Raw genomic sequence first — 17,474 nt, 5'->3', positions numbered from 1 at the left:
CCCCTACCAAGAAAAAGTTTAAAGCCATACCCTCAGCCGGTAAAGTCATGGTTACAGTCTTCTGGGACGCTGAAGGGGTTATTCTGTTCGATGTCCTTCCCCATGGTCAAACGATCAACTCTGAAGTGTATTGTGCTACTCTTTAGAAATTGAAGAAATGACTTCAGCGTGTTCGTAGGCACAAAAATCTGAACGAACTTCTCCTTCTTCATGACAACGCAAGACCTCACACAAGTCTTCGCACCCGAGAGGAGCTCACAAAACTTCAGTGGACTCTTCTTCCTCATGCACCCTACAGCCCCGATCTCGCACCGTCGGATTTCCATATGTTTGGCCCAATGAAGGACGCAATCCGTGGGAGGCACTACGCGGATGATGAAGAAGTTATTGATGCAGTACGACGTTGGCTCCGACATCGACCAGTGGAATGGCACCGTGCAGGCATACAGGCCCTCATTTCAAGGTGGCGTAAGGCCGTAGCATTGAATGGAGATTACGTTGAAAAATAGTGTTGTGTAGCTAAAAGATTGGGGAATAACCTGGTGTATTTGAATGCTGAATAAAACAACCCCTGTTTCAGAAAATAAATGTGTTGCATTACTTATTGAACTGCCCTCGTAGTTCACGGTTGCTGTTTGAGTTTACATATTGTAATTTTGTCATTTGAGTGGAGCGTTGGACGCTAGAAGATGGAGTGCTCAGTGGAGAAATCGGTTCATTTCCTACATCTTCTGTTTGGGTCCAATAGGGGGGTTACAGCGGCAGAGGCAGCCAGAAACATTTACGTCACGTATAGGTATAATGCTACTGGACAGAGCACCGCATGAAAATGATTTTCTCCTCATAGGGAGGATCGTGTTGACGTCAGTGACATCAGTTGACATCAGAGCATCGGGCTTTGATGAAAACCATGCAAACACATTAATCCACAATGAACCACATCAGTGTACTCGAAAACTGGTAAATATGACGAACTGTGATTGTTCCACCACCGTGTGACATTTTCAAGCAATGGTAAAGTTCCAAAAATCGAATGTATGGGTAGCGCATGCTCTAAGCAAAAATAACGAAATTCAGTGGGCGGCCATATGTGCATCTCTGCTTGTTCGCCATCAGTTTTCTCGTGAACAACACCGACCATTTCTATACTGTATCGTTACTGGTGACGATAAAGAAATCAGTGGTTGAGGTGAAACAAAACTGCAACTCCTAGTGCAAAGACCTGCTCGCATCTACAAAAGATAATGTAAGGCATCTGGTGGAATAGTGACGGTGTACTGTACTATGAATTCCTTCCCCGAGGTGTAACCACGACTATTGACATAAATTGTCAACAACTGTCTTGCACAGCAGTCTAAGAATAACGAGCGGGAAGACTGTGTGAAGCAATGGTACTCCACGATATAGCCTGTCCGCATCCTGCTAGACTAACAAATGGTGGTTCAAATGGCTCTGAGCACTATGGGACTTAACATCTGAGGTCATCAGTCCCCTAGAACATAGAACTACTTAAACCTAACTAACCTAAGGACATCGCACACATCCATGCCCGAGGCAGGATTCGAACCTGCGACCGTAGCGGCCGCCTAGACTAACAAGAAACACCATACAAGAGTTGGATTGGAAAGTCATTCCACACCGACCTTCTTCACCTGATCTTACGCCCTCAGGTTTTCATCTTTTCCGCTCTCTATCGAAGAACGTTCAAGAAAATTCCCTTCCAGATGAGAATGCACTCCGAACATGTCTTCACAAGTTCTTTGTCTCAAAACCATGTAATTTCCACAGTCGCATTACCTGGCGTTGGCAGACCGACGTAAATAGTAAACGAAAATATACACGCTAAGACCTAAGAAATGATGCACTACGAAGGAATTATCTGAATGGAATGGAAAACAGTAGATATAATGTACATGTACAGACAAAAAAAAATTATTAAAGTTTCAGACGAATTGGATGATTTATTGAAAACAAAGAGCTTCAATAATTGAGCAAGTCAACGATGATGTGGTTCACCTCTGGCCCCAATACAACCAGTTAGTCTGCTTGCCATTGATAGAGAGAGCCACTGGATGTCCTCCTGAAGGATATCGTACAAATTCTGTCCATCCGGCACTTTGGATGATCAAATTCCTGAGCGGGTTGGAGAACGCTGCCCATAATACTCCATACTGTAGCGGCACCACCGTTTAGGATAAGGAAAGTTAGTATTGTGCGATATTCTAAGCACAAGTTACAGCCAGGTGCAGGCTAGATTGCAGTAACTTACGCTGACCAGCGGTTGCGAAATGGAATGGAGGCCACAGGGTCGTCGAACCGTTGAAATGGGTAAATGCAGCGGTTCGCATGGCGCAAGCTACAGGCAGAAGGGGCCCCCTGGCGCGACCGGGATGTGGGGCGTACGTGACTCGGAGCGATGCGTTAGCGAAACAGAGGTGTGCAGCTGAGTATAAACAGGTGTTGTTTTCTAACGAGATTCAGTCAAGTGTGGCAGATCTCCTGGACGGCGGGGCGTGTCACACTACACACGGCATCAGATGGAACGCCAGCGTCCCAGTTCGTGGCGGGTCGTTGGTTCGACCCTCCGAGGCGGACGCGGGGACCGCAGCCTACCAGGGATGGTCACTCTTCGGCTCGCTACCGCGGACAGTCGTCTCGGCCCCCGACACATGCCGGAGACTTTCGTGGCGAGGGGCCGCCGCGTTCCCAGCTATGCCAGCCGAGGAAGAGGCAGCAGTGGGGCCGGCCTATGGCCCCCTGTGGAGCAGCGTGGAGTCAACGAGGACGGTGGCCGCTGAGTGGGCTGTTGGCGCAGTCATCCTGACGTAAGCCTATCAAGTGGCTCTAACCACTATGGGACTTAAAATCTGAGGTCATCAGTCCCCTAGACTTAGAACTACGTAAACCTAACTAACCTAAGGACATCACACACATCCATGCCCGAGGCAGGATTCGAACCTGCAACCGTAGCAGTCGCATGGTTCCGGAGTGAAGCGCCTATTAACCGCTCGACCCACGATCATACGAGCAGCATTCGATACTCTTTTGGATGCAGAACCATGTTTTTCAAAATAATCTCCGTTCAGTGCGACAGTCTTACACGGCACCTTGCTGGGCGGTCGTATATTCCCCGTTCCACCTCCCCCCCCCCCCCACCTCCCACCACAATTCTACTGGTCAAAGCCAACGCCTTGTTGCATCAATAAACTCCCCATAATCCACATTCTAATTCCCGTGGAACACATCCTTCATTGGGCCAAACAAATGGAAGGTGCGGCATTCGGGCTGCAGGCTGGATGAGGGCGAACAGTCCAATGAAGTTTCGTTGTCGTCAAAAAGGAGAAGTTTGTTTGCATTTTTGTGGCGACAAGCACTTTGAAGGCGTTTTTTCAATTTCTTGAGTGTAGCAGAAAACATTTCAAAGTTGATAGTTGTGCCATGAGGGAGGACAGCAAACAGAATAACCCCCTTCATATTCCTACGAGACCGTCGCCATGACTTGTGTGACTGTGATCTGTCGATTACCTCGAATGATAGTGTCATCAACCTACACCGTTGCTGGTCGCACAGCCGTGTCTGGCCAGCCGGCACGTGGTAGATCTGATTGGATGGCGCGACCTTGTTGCTACGATGCCCCAAACTTCATGCGGACTGGGTGTGCGGGCCGCGAGCGGCCCACAGCTCGGCCTGTCTCGGGTTTGCTCGTTCCTTCCCGGAAGTACCCGTTACAACGTGACATTTCGTTTAGTATTGCGGCGTGGCATTTTTCGGTTGGCATAACTCTGTTCAGTTCGTCAGGATTGTGGTGTCAGCGCCATTTATCCTTCGTTGATTGTTCGTGGGATGAAGGATGTTCAAAGGTCCAGCGGCTGTTTGCATAAAAAGAGGCAGTCTACTGATGTATCATCACAAACCATTACTAACGAATGCGAATGACAGAAGAGAGGCATGAGAATTCTCAATGTCCATTATGCAGTCGAATAAAAGACGTGTACTGCAAATTTGCTATGAAACGATGATACAACACCAAGCAGAAAGAACGAAAAGATTTATTTGGCAATGACAGAGCAAAATATTGATTGACAGACGAGATTCTCTGTTCAGTACATACAGAAGCAATCTGTGCTAAATTTGCAGGCCTGCAGCACGTGAAGATATTTGTGGTATGAATATTCAAATTTTTGGAATCACTCCCATTATTTCCTATCAGTTGCGACAGTTTGCGATGAAACTGAACGAAGACTATGGACACTACATAGGCCTGTATTATTGCGAAATGCGTTAGTCAAGTCAAGAGACATCCGTGGATTTGAAACTTGCTATTGAATTTATGAAGGAAAAAGGAGTGCAGGGACAAAACTTAGAACATCCAGAATGGACTGTAGACCGTGCACTTTAAGTGGGCTTGACTGCACATCGCCCACAGTAAGACACTGCAAAGTGAGAAACCACTTGTTTCTGACTCATTTAAAAAGAAAGTCGCATTGTGTATGGGACAGTTCCGACAAGTAACACTGCTCATTTCCCCAAACTCACTGGCGTTAAAGAAAACGCGAGCTTTGAAGAATTCATTGCGGCCTTTAAATAATTGAAAGGACTGTTTCCTAAACGTTTTGAAGACAGAGGCAATCTTACTTCTGTTCTAGAACTGCTGTCGAGACAGTTTGTCGTTGCAGCTGAAGGTGCCATGTCCATGTGCGGATGTAACTGATTGACCTGCATGGTAACTCCCGTTTTAATGACTAATCCTTTTACTTTAAAACTGTCCAAGTTGTCCACATTACTTCCCTGAGGTAGAGCTTCCACTTCTGCATAATGAGGTTGCAAAAGTGCTGCAATATTTCGATCGACATATTTCTCTGGAACACCTTTTCTCGATTATGGAACTAAACGAGTCACAATTACGTGACATTCCGAGTGCGAGAATGCGTGAAATTGTCTGTATCAATCTGTATGGCGAAAGTCTGTACCAGACAGAAACTACAATCGCACCAAAAAGTATTGGCACAGTTACATTTTAGTGGTTGTAGGTTGAACGAAACATAATTTCAGAACAGAACCCGGACACGTGGCACCTTACATTACATAGGTTACAAATATGTCCAAATCACCTGTCCGTAAAGTAACATACAGTGTTATGAAAATAAACATCGCTCTTCTGTATCCAAAAAAGTATTGGCACACGTGTATGAATCGGACAGTGTGTTCGTTTTCTTCTTTGATGTTCACCTTCTAATAGCTAGTGTGCATCCCTTTAGCATCTATAACAGCACGTAAACGACTAGGAATGCTATGGATTAAATTCCGAGTGATATCAGGTGTAATTTTCGACCATTCCTCCAGGAGCACTATCTTCAAGTCGTCTTTACCAGGCGGACGCCTTTTTCTGACTTGTATGTCAAGATGAGCCCACAGGTTCTCAATGGGGCTCAAATCATGGCTCTGAGGTGGTGTTGGAACCCTTCTGGTGGCATTGTACAGTAACCACTCCTGGGTTTTCATGGCGGTATGTTTTGGGTCGTTGTCTTACTGGAAGTGAAACCCCCAGTACGGCCCAATGTCGGTGCACTAGCGTGTAAATTACCTCGCGACGCGTCGATGTATCTCATATGATCCATTGTACCGTGGACTGCAGCTAGATTTCCAACGCCGGACGCCGCCATACAACACCAGACCATGACACCGCCCCCACCGTGTTTGACTGTGGGACGCATGTGGTTGACGTCGAGGTGCGTACTCGACTGGCGCCAAACTTTCTTTCTCGCATCAAATCCGAATACAATGAACTTCGATTCGTCGCTAAATATCACAGTGTTTCAATAATCCCAAAAATTCATCGGCTTGCTGATGTAGTCCTTGGCAAACTGCAGGCGTTTCTGACGGTTAATTTCCGATATGTATGGAACGTCCATGCATGTCAGCCTCATGCAGCACATTTGTTATAGTTTGAACACTAATCGTCTTGTCGGACGTTGTCTGAACAACCCCAGCAATAGTTGCTGCACTTGTAGCGGGTTCGCCTGGCCAGGGTGGCTGAGCGGTTCTAGGCGCTACAGTCTGGAAGCGCGCGACCGCTACGGTCGCAGGTTCGAATCCTGCCTCGGGTATGGATGTGTGTGATGTCCTTAGGTTAGTTAGGTTTACGTAATTCTAAGTTCTAGGGGACTGATGACCACAGCAGTTAAGTCCCATAGTGCTCAGAGCCTTTTGAACCATTTTTGTAGCGGGTTCATTCCGAGCAAGTGCGATGATACGGCGACGCTCTCGGGTTGTAAGCGCTTTTGGACGTCCAGGACGACACTTATTCACTGTTGTTCCAGTCTCTTTATATTTATGAATGATGGCTCATACCGTGGTGTAGCTAACAGACACATCTGCTCCGATTTGTCGATAGCTTCACCCTTGTGAATGGAGGAATACCACCTCTCACGCAACGCCACTGAATGTTCTTCTTCTTCGGCCCCATGCTGACCACTATCACGCAATACAGCAACATACTAGCGACTGGGCCGTCAACAACACGCAGTGTCTCTTGCGTCAGCAGATGGCGTTCAGGCACTTGAAAACCCAGCAACATACCGAGAAGCCACGCTCTGTGCCGATACTTTTTGTGTGCACAGGAGATACATGTTTGCCCTTAACACTGCATTTCTTTGTTAATGGTAGGCACTGTGGGCAGAATTGTAACGTCTGGTGTGTGAGGTAGCGTTTGTAACCAGCAACGATAAATACGCACGTGTGCCAATACTTTTTGGTTTGATTGTATATTACGTCTTCAGAGCACCAAACATAGCGAAATAACAGTGAAAATTTGTTCTGTTTGTGATCTATGTTGTTGAGAAATGTGAAGTATTAAACTGAGTCGTATGCAGAGAGACTGTACTGCTATTTAAATACGGTGGGTTCACAGTTTCTCCCTCTTCACCTTCCACGTGTTCAGACCTTCGACCATAAATACACTCCTGGAAATGGAAAAAAGAACACATTGACACCGGTGTGTCAGACCCACCATACTTGCTCCGGACACTGCGAGAGGGCTGTACAAGCAATGATCACACGCACGGCACAGAGGACACACCAGGAACCGCGGTGTTGGCCGTCGAATGGCGATAGCTGCGCAGCATTTGTGCACCGCCGCCGTCAGTGTCAGCCAGTTTGCCGTGGCATACGGAGATCCATCGCAGTCTTTAACACTGGTAGCATGCCGCGACAGCGTGAACGTGAACCGTATGTGCAGTTGACGGACTTTGAGCGAGGGCGTATAGTGGGCATGCGGGAGGCCGGGTGGACGTACCGCCGAATTGCTCAACTCATGGGGCGTGAGGTCTCCACAGTACATCGATGTTGTCGCCAGTGGTCGGCGGAAGGTGCACGTGCCTGTCGACCTGGGACCGGACCGCAGCGACACACGGATGCACGCCAAGACCGTAGGATCCTATGCAGTGCCGTAGGGGACCGCACCGCCACTTCCCAGAAAATTAGGGACACTGTTGCTCCTGGGGTATCGGCAAGGACCATTCGCAACCGTCTCCATGAAGCTGGGCTACGGTCCCGCACACCGTTAGGCCGTCTTCCGCTCACGCCCCAACATCGTGCAGCCCGCCTCCAGTGGTGTCGCGACAGGCGTGAATGGAGGAACGAATGGAGACGTGTCGCCTTCAGCGATGAGAGTCGCTTCTGCCTTGGTGCCAATGATGGTCGTATGCGTGTTTGGCGCCGTGCAGGTGAGCGCCACAATCAGGACTGCATACGACCGAGGCACACAGGGCCAACACCTGGCATCATGGTGTGGGGAGCGATCTCCTACACTTGCCGTACACCACTGGTGATCGTCGAGGGGACACTGAATAGTGCACGGTACATCCAAACCGTCATCGAACCCATCGTTCTACCATTCCTAGACCGGCAAGGGAACTTGCTGTTCCAACAGGACAATGCACGTCCACATGTATCCCGTGCCACCCAACGTGCTCTAGAAGGTGTAAGTCAACTACCCTGGCCAGCAAGATCTCCGGATCTGTCCCCCATTGAGCATGTTTGGGAGTGGATGAAGCGTCGTCTCACGCGGTCTGCACGTCCAGCACGAACGCTGGTCCAACTGAGGCGCCAGGTGGAAATGGCATGGCAAGCCGTTCCACAAGACTACATCCAGCATCTCTACGATCGTCTCCATGGGAGAATAGCAGCCTGCATTGCTGCGAAAGGTGGATATACACTGTACTAGTGCATGCTCTGTTGCCTGTGTCTATGTGCCTGTGGTTCTGTCAGTGTGATCATGTGATGTATCTGACCCCAGGAATGTGTCAATAAAGTTTCCCCTTCCTGGGACAATGAATTCACGGTGTTCTTATTTCAATTTCCAGGAGTGTATAATAGACTGGCCCTGGCGTCATTTTCGTGGCTCCAACATCTCTGGGCTAACGTCACGTGAATGTTGGCAAAACATGGTTGTTTTGTGTTGCGCTTATGGCTGTACTCAGCGTTTTGTCGTGGGAAATGGCATTACATTTCACGTGTAAGTGTTTCTATGATGCAGATGCGTTTATTGAAATCTGCTGAAGTAACTTTTATATGTTTTTTACACTTGAAATAGAGTATCAGGTAATTTAGCGTGTTGAAAGTGATGCCTGTAAAGTCAGACTCATATTACATTTTGGAAAGTATCTGTGATAATTCGGTTACAGAAGTAAGTATAACTGTTTCTTGTTCCTACTCATAGGTTCCCTAAGGATGAAAACCGAAGGCAGCTTTGGATACAGGCCCTGAAACGGAAAAACTTTAAGCCATCTGCACATACGCGCCTTTTTGTATATACAAGTGAGATAATAATAAGGTAAGAGCACCTATAGTCGACATATGAAGAGAATTTTTTTCTACTTTCTAATACTATTAAATAAATGTAGGCTCCAAAACTATTTTCTGAAACTTCAAAGTCTCACCTTTCATCTAAAGTATCATTTTTTTAAAAACTGATAGTTTAAACTTTTGTAAAAATAGTAGGAACTGAACCTTTGAAGTGCACCTAAAATTGATACTCTAAAATGGGCCTGCTTCTAAAGTCGACAATTTTGGCGCCTATAGTTGACATAATTCCCATATCCCATTTTCTTTTATAAGTGACTAGAGTTCAAAACAAGGCAAATCCAATGTTTAAGATTTTGACAAGAGCCCACTCTTACTGTTTAAAAGAATTTTAACGACATTTTACTTTAATTGATAGTTTATAGTAATTTCGTCCCGCTGCCCACCAGAGGGGCGTCCGATGTATTTGTTAGATTTTATAAATGGTACTATGAACAAATCCAGGTCAAATGTAGTTCTGACATAATTTTTCGCAAATAAAAAAGTAATTTTTGTTGGAAGCGTTTGGCAGTCAATTGAGAAATGTGGGTAAAATACGATATAAACATAAGATGGCAGACCGATGATTTGAAATCCCGCCACGTTTTGCCAACAGGCACGTGGTTTATGTTGGAGCCACACCAGCCCTATAGCTTCTGCACAGCAAGGCCAGTCTACTAGTATCTATGATCGAAGGTTCAGACTGTGTGCAGCGAGGCTGAGAGCTACACGCACCCGTGCAGGGCGCGGCTCGCGAGCCGAAATCTCGGCCATAGGCACTCTGCAGCCACCAACAAGTCTCTGCAATGCTCAGTGACAGCTCTCTGCTTGGAATGCTCCTCTGTTCCAGACGCCATTTTGAAGGCTACGTATAGCACCACCACGAATCAGAACCTCATGAAACTACAGGGGTTGAAGCGGGATCATTCCATGATGTCCCACAACAAATTCCGCATTTTTTTTCACCCGAAAATGGCTGAGAAACAAAGTGTGTTGCATTACTTATTGAATGCCCCTGGTACCGCTCCACGTATTGCCTTGTAGGCAGCAGTCGGCCAGTGGGAACAAGCCTAACGCCTAATCCATGAGTGCTGCTCACGTTTTACTATCCTTCCCGCCGTTGCAATTATATCTCCCAGAGGAGTACATGCCACAGCGGCAACGGGATTGAGATGGAAGCGTTGCTTACAACATAGTTTCACGTTGCAAGCGAATTGTCCACCTGAACAAAGAGAGGCTCCACCTAACGGAACAAGTCAGCCCCGACGACATTACTATTCCCAGCTACGGCTTGGTACGCGGACGCACAACACTCGTTCTGCACCGGAGAAAAGCCGGAAAGTCGTTTCTTTTTTCACTCCGACTCCGTAAACGTTCGCTTTGATTTCGGAATACGACGCCGCGCCTGGCAGAAGAAGCTCGGGCGGCCGTATCTAAATATGGACAGCGCATAAAGCTTCGCGGCACTCTGTGAGCGCGTCCGGAGCCGCGAGGCGAGGAAAAACGCGGAAAGCGACTGCGCTCGGCTTCTTTTGCGCGCAGCCCCGGGGCGCGGTGTCGCGGCGCTCGCTAATACATTTCATCGTCCGCCTTTTGAGATCGTTGTCGGCGACGTATTTATGCCGCCGCCGTCGCAGGCCCAATTACCCCCCGCGGACGTGTGTCCGGAATATGACGGCGCTGGCAGCGCGCGCGCGAGCGGTCACAGCCGGACATAAACAAACGAGGCGATCTGCTAGCCCGCAATTGTGCGGTCGTTACAGTGGTCGCGGGCAATTAAGGCGGCGGCCGAGCCTCGATTTACGAGAGGCGCGCCCGCCGTTCCCAAGCAGCTCAATGGCCGGCTAGTCCGTCTTGTCCCGCAGCTACTGTGCGATCGGCAGGCCGGCACGTATCGGCTGTCCGATCTCTGTCGCCAGTACCACTGTTCCGCCACCGCCGTTTCGCATCGGTTGCCGGCTTCGTCTTATTACGGCATTTGGATCGACGTGAGTCAGCTATTTTATACGCTGCCTGAAACCCCAGTCAGATTCTGTCTATGTGGGCGAAGCCATCCACGGGTGCTAGCAAATTCGATAAAAATCTTTCGTGTGCTTGACCGCTTCTGCGGAAAAAAGTGTTGAAATGAAATGATCGTACGACATTATTGGCTGGGAGATCACGTCTGGGCTGTTCGGTGCCTGGTGCAAATGTTTCTATTTCACGCCACTTCGACGACGTGTTCGTGGGTAAAGACAAAATAATTAGGACAACTCGAACTTCCAACCTCAGGCGAAGAAAATCTTCGACTCAGCCTGGAATCGAACCTGGGACCCTGCGATCCAGAGGCAGCGATGCTGACGGCTTATTTTATTTCTTTTCTAAAAAAATAAAATAAAAAAAGATTTAGAAGGAAGGTCAGCGTTGGCCGTAATTTTGATGATTTATTAACAGCGAAATCGATTTTCGATCACATAATGATCATCTTCAGTGCTGGAAGTCGAAAATTTTCATTTTTTTTTTCTTTATTGAGTTTCGATTCCCCCCGATGGGTGCGTGCTGGCAGCAGCTTAGAACGCCGCTCTTCAGCCTACAGGCTTTATTTTAAAAAGATGAATATAATAAAGAAACAGGCGATAAAATCGGAGACTTAAACGGTAACATGGCGAAAAAATCGTGGAACGTAAAACTTAGAACAAATGGATGAAGATGCTAATAAAATACATATGAAGCAGACAGGTAAAATAATAGATAGACAATTAAAAAAACACGGCAACAGTCTGGTTTCTGTTCGCAAAAGACATAAAATTCACACCCAGCGACAGCATGGTTTCTGTTCGCAACACTTTGGAAAGACGAACAACACTGATTATTCACTTGAACACTGCACTAAAAGACTGATGACCTCAGAAGTTAAGTCCCATAGTGCTCAGAGCCATTTGAACTGCACTAAAAAGTTGGCAAATATGATATACCACAGCGGAGAGCAGGTTGGGGGAAACTGGACAGATGATGGGAAAACAAAAAGGGGGAAGAAAAACGAAGGGGGGGTAAAAATTTTCACGTAGCCATCGGTGAATAAGAAACAAAGGCCACAAATACACCTGACTATAAACCAACTGTTGGCATGAGCGTGCCTTTAGCATACAAATTGAAGCTCATAGGCACTGGTGTCTAGTTATTAGCAGTAACAGGAGCTATGAAACGATCACAATAACTGAAGCTGCTGTTTACATTCACCTATACAGCAGACCTCGGTGTGACAGGGGCTTAGAACGCCCTCTATGTGACATGTGTCACGTGAAGACTTAACATTACTTTATTTGGCAAGAGATTACCAAAAAATACCAAATGTACACTTGCAAATCATTAACTGAATTTTTGAAATTTAAAATTGTACATTAAAAAAGCATAGCTAAAAAGGAAGGGCGAAATGCACATCTTGCCAACATACACTGGCGTGTTATTTTCAGAAAACCTTAAAGAAACATGCAAGAATAAAAATCAACAGGTAAAATTATAAGGTGTCAGATTACAGGACTAGTACAAAAGATAAATATACAAATAACATGACATCAAATATAACAGAATTTATTATAGCACAGTAACCGTTATCTGGCGTGGGAAATCAGAGGTGCAAAGTTATTTATTTATGTCAAATATTTCGTTGAAACTAAGAAGTCAAATACATAAATAGTGGTAATTGTACACTATATGTCACGATTTAACAGGTAAAAATGTCGTGATACACATTATGCTTTATAAAAAAGTAGGGTGCAGACAAACAATTTTATCGTCTTTAATGACATAATGATACACACATCCCATTTGCCCGGTTGGGACATTGTAACACACTACATTTCTGAGGCTTAATTACAAAAAATCATCGTAATTATGAAAAGCAGAATTATTTAAAAGCACCTTGTGGATGCAGAGATAGTTTAGCGCACTCATGAGTAAGAAGTACTGTTACAAATTGCAAAAAATTAGTGATAGGTTGGCTAGAGGTACAAGTGTACGAAATATGCTATCCTAGTAGGAACCTCCACTACCAACCCTATTACTTATAGAAAGAATTTCCTCATATGATAGAAATAGGACTTGGGTATAAGGAAGCAGTGTTCTCTTTAAAGTATAAAAGCTTTGTCCGAAAAAAATACATCTCACTCTGGTTATACACTTTTGCATAAGCACTGGGTCAGAACCCATCATACATATATTTTGTTTTCTGCTGTGTACGAATTCACACACAGTGGTAATGAGTGGTGGCCTACAGAGTGGTGTAGTATCCGTCAAATGTTGTTCAAATGTGTGTGAAATCTTATGGGACTTAACTGCTAACGTCATCAGTCCCTAAGCTTACATACTACTTAACCTAAATTATCCTAAGGACAAACACACACACCCATGCCCGAGGGAGGACTCGAACCTCCGCCGGGACCAGCCGCACAGTAGTAACCGTCATCGTAGGAAAGCTGGGCAGGAGCAGGAATTATTAGCTAACTAAAAAATGATTCAAATGGCTCTGAGCACTATGAGACTTAACTTCTGAGGTCATCAGTCCCCTAGAACTTAGAACTACTTAAACCTCACTAACCTAAGGACATCACACACATCCACGCCCGAGGCAGGATTCGAACCTACGACCGTAGCGGTCGCGTGTTTACCGACTGTAGCGCCTAGAACCGCTCGGCCAAGGCGGAACAGGCAACTTTGCATACTTTTTGCACTGAGCTACCTTGCCAGCAACCGCAGAAATAGCTATGCCCAGGTTCATTCTCTTATGTACGTTTTCATTTTAATTTTTATCCTGTAATGTTAACCCACAGCAACAGCTCCAAAATGTGATCTCTACTGACAACAAGTTCCTCCCAGTGCTTTCAGTTCTTCAGCCACTCCAGCCGGCTATTAGCTAACAACTTAAGATAACAAACAGACAACTTACTTAACTTGTACCTCTCCAAGTGTACGAATACTCGTTACAAATAACACAGCAAGAATTACAGTCCAGCTCAGGAAATAATTAGGATGATACTCGCTGTACTAAGCACAAATAATGTAGTAGCGATGAGTCTTCAGGTGCAAGTGGGCTGTGTGTTTGCCGCCAGCCATTCTGTATCACGGTGGCAGAGGCCGCTCACAGTCGACAGCCACTGGAGGTATGGCTCAGTGGGCATGCACCAATGGGTCCACCAAATGGCGTGCAACCGATATCAGCGTCTAACGGAAATTTGCAATTCCATTGTTATGACGCCCGTGGTGTGGTATTGATACACGATATCACACTTTCTATCTGTTCCTTCATCGTTTTTCTTCTGCACGGATATTGCATGACATCTCTCACATTCCATCGATGAATATTTCACCCAAAGTTTACGCTTAATCCGCTGATTATCAGATAATTATGAGTGAAACTGGAGACGAGCTGCAAAGCACAGTATATATATCACACAAGTTATGTGAGAATTGTAATTTTAAAATTTTCGTAATTAAAAGAGACAACAGTCGTGAAAGGCAAATACATCGTTAGACTCAGAATTTTAATGAATGGTATTATATTAGAACATGTCACAGGTCTTAGTTACTTACGACGGCATGTCAGCTATAAATATGAAAAGGTTTTAAAAACAAATTACGCTTGTTCCAGAAACGTGTGGTACAATAAACAGAAGCGTAAAAACTAAAACCAGAGAACAAACAAAAATGAAATTCTGCAAATTAATGATTATCTGCTTTTCTCTATGAATATGAAACATGAACATTGACAAAATTTGATAAAAGCAAGATACAGGCTGCCAATATGAGATTTTTAAGAGATGTAAAAGAATATATCCTTTCAGCTAAAACTGTAAAAGAAAAGTAAGTGCAGGAATAAATTCTTTGGAAGAAAAAATCGTAAACGAAAGAGATGGTAGGTTACAACATATCGATAGAATCCGGGAGAGAGCATCCCAAGAAAATTGTTGCATTATAGGTCTAAGTGAAGACCAAGGCGGAACAGGCAACATTGCATACTTTTTGCACTGAGCTACCTTGCCAGCAACTGCAGAAATAGCTATGCCCAGGTTCATTCTCTTATGTACGTTTTCATTTTAATTTTTATCCTGTAATGTTAACCCACAGCAACAGCTCCAAAATGTGATCTCTACTAACAACAAGTTCCTCCCAGTGCTTTCAGTTACTTCCCACATACCTGCAACATGCATTACCACACTTCCTGCAATGACTTTAAATATCCCAACCTTCGTAGCTGATCTAAGATGTAGGGTCCATCAAACTCCAGTTAACTATTTCGTTGCTTGGCTACCTCGGCCACTGCTTCGTTTCTACTAGATCCATCTTCGTTAATAAAGGCTCCCAAATATTTACACTGAGGTGACAAATGTTGTGGGGTAGCTCCTAGTATCGTGTCGGCCCGCCTTTTGCACGTGTGGCTAGGGCCTTCCGTCGGGTAGACCGTTCGCCTGGTGCAAGTCTTTCGAGTTGATGCCACTTCGGCGACTTGCGTGTCGATGGGGATGAAATGATGATAAGGACAGCACAACTCCCAGTCCCTGAGCGGAGAAAATCTCCGACCCTGCCGGGAATCGAACCGGGCCGTTAGGTATGACATTCCGTGGCGCTGACCACTCAGCTACCAGGGGCGGACTTTTGCACGGTGTTGAGCACCAACTGAACGTGGCATAGACTAACGTCGTTGGATGTCCATTGCAGAAATGCTCAGACATACTACCTCCACAGCTACCCATAATTGCGAAAGTTGTGCCGGTGCAGGATTCCTGCATGAACTGACTTCTTGATTGTGTCCCATGAATGCTAGACGGGATTCTGGGTGACCATATCATTCGCTTCAATTGTCCATGTTCTTGAAACGAGTCGCGAACAACTGTGGTTCAGGCTCATCGATGTTCGGGAACATGAAGTCTACGAAAAGCTGAAAATAGTATTAAAGTGGCTGAACATAAACATTTCCAGTCAATTATCGATTCAGTTGCACCAGAGGTCCCAGTCCATTCAATGTAAACACAGTCCACACCATTATGGAGCCACCACCAGCTTGCGCAGTGCCTTGTTGACAATTTGGATCCATGGTTTCATGGGGGCTGGGCCACACTGGAACCCTACCATCACCTGAAATAGAGGCGCAACTGATGAGGCCACGCTTTTCCAATTGTTTAGGGTCCAACCGATATAGTCAAGAGCCTAGAAGAGGCGCTGCAGGCGATGTCGCACTGTTAGCAAAGGTACTCACGTCAGTCGTCTGCTGGCATAGCCCATTAAAACCAAATTTCGCTGCGCTGTGCCAACGGATACGTTTGGCGTACATCCCACATTGATTTCTGCGGTTATTTCACGCGTTGTTGCTTGTCTGCTAGCTCTGATAACTCTACGAAAACGACGCTGCTCTCGGTCGTTAAATAAAGTCCGTCGGCGACAGCGTTCTCCGTGGTGAGAGGTAATTCCTTAAATTTGGTGCTGTCGGCACACTCTTGACATTGTGGATCTCGGAACGTTAAATTCCCGAACCAAATCCGAAATTTAACGTCCCATGCGTCTAGCTCCAATTGCCATTCCGCGTTCAGAGTCTGTTAATTCCCGTAGTGAGGTCATTATCCCGTCAGAAAGGTTTTCACATGAATCACCTGAATAGAAATGACAGCTTCGCCAATGCACTGCCCTTTTACGCCTTGTGAATGCGGTACTGTATATCTACATATGTGCGCATCGGTGTACCATAGACCTTCATACACCATAATTTAACGTTAAACCTTCACTCACTGCTCCAGTAACCAAGCATTTCGTTTTCTCTAAGGAAACGCAATTCATCGAAAGAAGTTCCGAGAGACTTGGTCGACAGATTCTTGAGAATTACTCATTAGTCCTGGCCGCCTATCAAGTAAGATTAACAGAAAACATAGAGGTCGAACGAAGAGCGGCCCGTTTCGTTACGGGACCTTTTAGTAAATATGACAGCGTTACGGATATGCTCAACGAACTCGAGTGGCAGTCGCTACAGCAGGAGCCGGCCCTGGTAGCCGAGTGGTTCTAGGCGCTTCAGTCCGGAACCGCGTGACTGCTACGGTCGCAGGTTCGAATCGTGCCTCGGGCATGGATGCGTGTGATGTCCTCAGGTTAGGTTAGGTTTAAGTAGTTCTAAGTTCTAGGGGATTGATGACCTCCGATGTTAAGTCCCATAGTGCTCAGAGCCATTCGAACCGTTTTTAGCTACAGCAGGCATTGTGTGTTGCGGAGAAGGTTACTGGTGACATACTGGGAGTTCGGAAACATATTGCTACCTATATATACTGCACGGAATGACCACGAAGAGAAATTAAGAGAAATCAGAGCTCAGGGAAAGTTCATTGATAATCCTCCGTCCCACGCACCATTCGCGAATGGAAAATGATGTTACCGTAGTTCAAAAAGAAATGGCTCTGAGCACTATGGGACTTAGTATTTGTGGTCATCAGTCCCCTAGAACTTAGAACTACTTAAACCTAACTAACCTAAGGACATCACACACAGCCATGCCCGAGGCAGGATTCGAACCTGCGACCGTAGCAGTCGCGCTGTTCCGGACTGAGCGCCTTAACCGCGAGAGCACCGCGGCCGGCTGTTACCGAAGTACCCTCCGCTACACATCGTAATGTGGC

Source organism: Schistocerca piceifrons, chromosome 2 (genome assembly GCF_021461385.2).
Source record: "Schistocerca piceifrons isolate TAMUIC-IGC-003096 chromosome 2, iqSchPice1.1, whole genome shotgun sequence".
NCBI classification, from domain to species: domain Eukaryota; kingdom Metazoa; phylum Arthropoda; class Insecta; order Orthoptera; family Acrididae; genus Schistocerca; species Schistocerca piceifrons.
Note: the sequence above shows the minus strand (reverse complement) of the source record.